The following is a 5,707-nucleotide window of genomic DNA, read 5'->3' on the forward strand; positions in this document are numbered from 1 at the left end:
AGGGCCTCTAAAGCTCTCAAGTCCAACCCCTTTCTCAATGCAGAAAAACAAGTCAAAGGATATCTGCCCGGTGGTTGTCTCGGTTTCTCTTGAAGGCCTCACCACCTCTCGGGGTCATGGGTTCCACTGTCATACTGCTCTAACGGTTGGGAACGTTCCTCTGATATTCAGCCTAAATCTGACTTCCTGTAACTTGAGTGCATTTTTGGCTGGATTCAAGGAGGTCCCGTAGTGAGTTGCAAAGGACTCTACAGCAGGTTGGGCATCATCAGCTCCCTACCGATGAAGGCTCCCCCAGTCGGCTTGGAGCGGAAGACTGGGGAGACTCCAGATGGACAAGAACAGCCCGGGAGGTGTCGGGGTGGCCAGTGGGGTGAGAAAGCCAGGCTTGGGAGGCAGGGATTCCACCCCCTTCACACGCAGATGTGGGATCCCGTGGAAGGCCTTCCGCAATGCCCGTCCACCCCATGACGGTACAGGAAGGCAAAACTGGGGATGCACACGAAGGAAAAGGAAAAGACCGGGCGGGTCGGATGGCAAACCTCCCATGGGCTTGCTGTTTGCAAGAGAGGTTGCTCTCAGGCAACGGAGCGGCCAAGCACACACACACACTGTCCCTGCCAGGCCTGTCATTCGTTATGTAAAGCGGGAACTGAAGAGGGTTAGAAGCCACCCAAAGCCAACTGCCAAGGAGTTTGGGAAGGAGAAAGAGGCCCTCAAACAGTTCCCAAATCCACAGGCAGGGGAGATTTTGATTGAGATCCGCTCTTGCCTCTTCTGAGGGGCCGTGAAGTGGCATCCCGGTGAAAGAGATCCTACCAATGAGCTATCTCCAAGGTGTCCGGTCCTCAAGAGCCCTGCTCTGATTTCGGCTCAAGCCTGTGGCTTCCTTTAGAGAGCCCGTCCATCGCTTGAGTGGCCTTCCTCTTTTCCCTCCACCTTCCTCCTTCCTAAGCCTGACTGACCTTCCCAGAGGGTCTCAGCTTCTCATGACATGCCCAACAGACAGGAGTTTCCAGTCACTCCTTTGGGCTCCGAGGGAGGGTTCCGGCCTGACCCTGGACCCCTCTGGACAGGGCTGACCTTCTGTCAAATGGGGGTTCCTGGACAACACTTGATTGCAGGGCACCCCCCAAGAGACACCTGGCCCTTGTAGTGCTGGCAAGCCCTCATTCTTCTCCATCGCCTTTCACGCATTGTTCTCCATGACCAAAGCAGGAGGGACCTGATTCACCCCTTGGCACACAAAGGTCAAGAGTAGACCTTTGGTCTAGATGGGCGGGATAGAAATCTAATAAAGTAAATTGAGAAGGGCCGGTCCTTTCACTGCCCCCGGACCAAAACCAGCTTGGGTTGCCCTCTTTCCTCCCCCCCCCCCCCCCAGGATTTCTCTTCTTTTCTGTCCTGGGGAGAAGGACCAGGAGAGGAAAGATAGACACAGAGAGAGAGAAAACCCAGCCAGACGACTGACAAGAAGACGGTACACAAAACGTTTGGGGTTCCAGCACTGTTCACGTGACATTTATTGCTTTCCTTCAGAAGACAGCCCATCTTCCCCATGGTCTCATGTTGCCTGGGAATGATGGGAATTGAAGTCTAGGGATGCCTGGAGGGTCCCCACAAAAGCCCATCTGTCCGATGCTCAGGGTGCTCCTCCAGATGCCCCGCCTGCAGTTGTGCAGACTGGCAGTTGAACCGCCGCTCCGGCCAGTCTGCTTCTGTGGGTCCAGGTCCCTTCCCCTGCTCCTGCTCTCGTAGCTTGTCTTGGTCTCCTCTTTGCTGCTCCTTTCCCTGTTCCTCCTCCTCCTTCCTCCTCCTCCTCGCCCCCTTCTCTCCTGATGGGGTGCTGGGGAGTTGTCTGGAACTTGCTGCCTGCCCCGGCCGAGGTGATGGAGAGGAAGGCCCAGGAGATGCTGGCAGCGGCGAAGGAGGCGGCCGCCCAGGGACAGCCGGTCCCTTACGTGTTGCTGGTGGCACCCTGGAAGGACCGCGCTCTGCTGCTCCGGCGGCTGTTGATGCCGGCGACCGTGGGCGTGAGCTTGGCCTTCACTCTCGTGGTCACCCAGGTGGCCAGAGTAGGGATGGGGGGCACGGCGCTCCTGCTGGGCGTAGTGGTGGGCTTCTGGGTGCTGATGGAGGACTGGCGAGGGTTCCCCTATGAGCCTTCGCCTCCCCTGGGCCTCTTCCAGCCCCGCGTCCCCCTCCGGCTCAGCCGGCCGTGGCCCATCACCCTCCTGGCTCTGCAAACCACGGCCTCCCGTGTCTCCTGGAGAGCCCCCCATCCTGAAATTTTAGAAAGGGCACAATACCTTCCCCCCCAACAAATCAATGGCCCCTGAGTGAGGGCAGAAGCGCTGGTCTCCTGCGGGGACCCCCTCGGCCTCAGCCTGGGCTCCCTGGGGGCCCCCAAGGTGCCTCTTCCTCCCCATTTCCTGCTCCCCACGTCTCTCCAGGGAGAGGGCAGGTCCAGGTTTGAGCTTAAAGAAGGAGCACCAAGGGGGGGTGTGGGGTGAGGATGTGCTGGCTGGGAGCGGCCCCTCTTTCTGGCCGGGGCCTCCCACCCTCCGGACCCCCACCAGCCTGCTACACGAAGGGCCACAAGGGGTGGCTGTGGATGGGGGGCAGGGACAGAGGAGCCTGGGTGGGGGCCATAGGGCTCCTGGCTGATTTGACCTGGTTTTCTTTGGGGGGGTTTCCTGGTCACTGAGAATGCCTTTGTTTCCCTCTTCAGGGCAAGGCAACCTTTCATCCCAGCCAGTCCTCCTCATCAGGTCCCTCCCCTCCACCGTGGGATGGCGTGGGAGACGCTGGTGTTTATGGACGCCCAGAGACTATCGTGGTTTGATCTGCTCCTGGAGAGACCCTGGAAGGAGCCCCCTCTGCTCGTGTTGGGGCAGAAGCTGTTTGTGCCAGCGCTCGTGGCCAGGAATTTGACCATCACTTGGTGGATTGTCCAGTTAGCCTGCGTGGGGCCATGCGGGAGGTCGTTCCTGGTGGCCCTGGTGGTGGCGATTTGGGCCATGATCGCGATCTGTGGCTGGTTGCCCCAGGACACCCCGACTGCCCAGTACCCCTTACAGCCCCATGACCCCCACCGGCTCAGCCAGCCACGGCCCGTCACCCTCCCGCCTCTACAGACAACGGCGTCACGTGTCTCCTGGAGGGACCCCCGCCTTGAGAGGTAAGGAAGGGCATGATGCCTCCCCCCCCCACAAAGCAATGCCCCCCTCCAGCCTCTTGGCCCCTGAGAGAGGCCAGAAGTGCTGGTCTCCTGCGGGGATCTCCTTGGCCTCAGCCTGGGCTCCCTGGGGGCCCTACGGTGCCCCTTCCTTCTGAATTCCTGCCCCCCATGTCTCTCCAGGGGGAGGGCAGAGCCAGGGTTGAGCCTGGAGAAGGAGCACCAAGGGTGTGTGTGGGGGGAGGATGTGCTGGCTGGGAGCGGCCCTTCTTTCTGACCGGTGCCCCCTATCCTCTGAACCCCCACTAGCCTGCCATCGGGTGAGGGTTATAGGGCTCCTGCCTGATTTGACCTGATTTTTTTTGGGGGGGGCTCCTGATCATTGCCTTTGCTTCCCTCTGCAGGACAAGGCAACCTTTCGTCCCGGCCAGTCCTCCTCGTCAGATTCCCCTCCCTCCGTCTCTCTCCTGCCCATCGAAGACCGGCTGCATCTTTTACCCGTCTCACCTGCCCCCTTTTCTCCATCCCCTCTACGTCTTCTTCCCATGTCTCCTGCCCCTTTCTCTTCTGCCCCCATGCAACCTCTCCCTATATCTCCTGCCTTTCCAAATCCTTTCCCCATGTCTCCTACTCCCTTTCCTCCTGGCCCTACAAGTCTTTGCCGGGTGTCTTCCACCCTAATCCGTCCTGACCGTCCTGCCTCCCTGCCCCGAAGGCGGAAGCACGAGGAAGACAAGACCCCCTCCTTCCATCGCCCCCCAGAAGATCCAGCCCAGGTGAGGGCGGTCGCTCGGTCTGAGGGAGGCTGTGGCCAGGGTGGAGGGGCAGCTGACCAGGGACCCCCTCCAGCATCTCTTCCTGTCACTTGGTTGGCCGCTCTCCATGGAGGGAGAGGGCGGCCGTGTCCTGCCAAGATCAGCCCCCCTTGGCCAGGGTGTCAATGGTCTGGGCGATGGGCATCGTAGTCCAGGTGCCAGTGCCCCTGCAGAGGTCCCATGGCCAGACAACAGCTCTTCCCCTGCTAGAGGAGCAAATCCTGCCAGAAGCATCTCAGGATTGATCTCCTACCACCCACCCACCTCTCTCTTTCTGCAGGGACAGCGCATCTCGCAAGAGGAAAGCCACGGCGCAACCAGTGGCTCCATCATCCTTCCCCTTTGGTGGGTCAAACCAAGCACCCTTGGCTCCTCCAGGTACAGCCTTGGGCAGGGGGGCTGGGGTCAGGGTTAGGGTCTCCATCCACTCGGCCCCTTCCCAGGGACCAACCCCAGGAGGTTCGCTGGTTCGTTTGTTTCTGTTGGTAGACTTGGGCCTCTTCTTTCCATAGGAGCTGTGCCAGCCGCCGGGGAGGAGCCGATGGACTGCACACCAGCGCCGGACAAAATCAGACGTGTCTAGATGCAGGTCAAGAAGGCGAGGGCTTCGGAGGGCTGCTCCCCATCGGGGCAGGGGGGCAGAGGGAGCTGTGACCTCCACCCCGGTCCCCTTCCAGAGCAGTAAGTGGGGCAGGAGGGGGAGAGCGAGGCTGGCTGGCCAGTCCAGCAGAGGGGGAGGACGGGTCTTCACACACAGAGCAGAGCACTGCAGGGATCATGGTGGGGGCTCAGGCCCTTCCCCAGGACCCTCACGGCTCTCCTTTTCTTTTCCAGAAGCCCCAAGAAGAAGAAGAATCAAGAGAGCCGGCGATGTCAAGATCACTTCCTTTCCTTTTCTGCCCCCCGTCCCCCCTTCTTTTCCCTTTGTATTTATATTAATGTTGCCCTGTTTGTGAAGGAAATTAGATTGTGTTTCTCTAACTTAAGCCCAACAGTCTGTTGCCTTTTTTCCAAGGGAGACAGGTGGGTGAGGAAGTGGGGTGGCGGGCGAGAGGGAGCCCACAATCCCCCAGTGGTGGGCAGGGGGCGACCAGCTCTTGTGATTTCCTCATTCTGGGCGCATCAAGAGGAGGCAGGATTCCCTGGAGAAGACCATCCGGCTGGGAAAGGTGGAAGGCAGCATGGAAAGAGGAAGACCCTCCCATGCGAGATGGGCCGACTCCCTAAAAGAAGCCACATTTTTTAAACACTGTACACAAGGACCAATCCAGCGGTGTGTGTCTTTTTGGGGGAGGTATGGACTGCCATAATAAATACCAGGCCTTCCAAACTGACCACTGCCCCACTGCCTGCTTTCGTCTACTGTGAGAAAGTTGTGTGTTTGTTCTAGGTGGCCCCCCCTTTACAGAAAGCCCTCCTTGCAGGGGTGGTCTAGGCACCTTTATTATATTTTTTGTAAGGTGCCAGCTTAAGACCTGATTTGTTCCAACTTTTGAAAGGGCAAGCTGGAAGTTGCTTTCCTTTTCATTGCTGGGCAGTGTTAACCGCCGTCTTGTTTTCATGGATGGCTGTGTTGAGTTGATGTGGCTGCTGTTTGGTTTGTTTGTTTGTTTGTTTTTGCTTTTTTATTGATATTTCTGCTCCTTTCCGCCTGTCCTTGGTGGTGCCTAGCTGCTGGTGGTGGTGACCTTGTGTTCAGCCTGGAGGCAGGCAT

At 58.8% G+C, this 5,707-nt stretch overlaps 1 long non-coding RNA gene across 1 annotated transcript; it reads left to right on the forward strand.

Moving 5' to 3' along the window:
• Positions 1-1,451: 1,451 nt before the first annotated feature.
• Positions 1,452-4,979, forward strand: LOC144585154 (uncharacterized). Its single transcript, XR_013539670.1, has 5 exons — positions 1,452-3,181; positions 3,583-3,954; positions 4,274-4,371; positions 4,506-4,674; positions 4,828-4,979. It is a non-coding gene; the product is annotated as an uncharacterized LOC144585154 (long non-coding RNA).
• The last annotated feature ends 728 nt before the right edge of the window (positions 4,980-5,707 follow it).

The sequence above is a fragment of the Pogona vitticeps genome, chromosome ZW-PAR (genome assembly GCF_051106095.1).
Source record: "Pogona vitticeps strain Pit_001003342236 chromosome ZW-PAR, PviZW2.1, whole genome shotgun sequence".
NCBI lineage: Eukaryota > Metazoa > Chordata > Lepidosauria > Squamata > Agamidae > Pogona > Pogona vitticeps.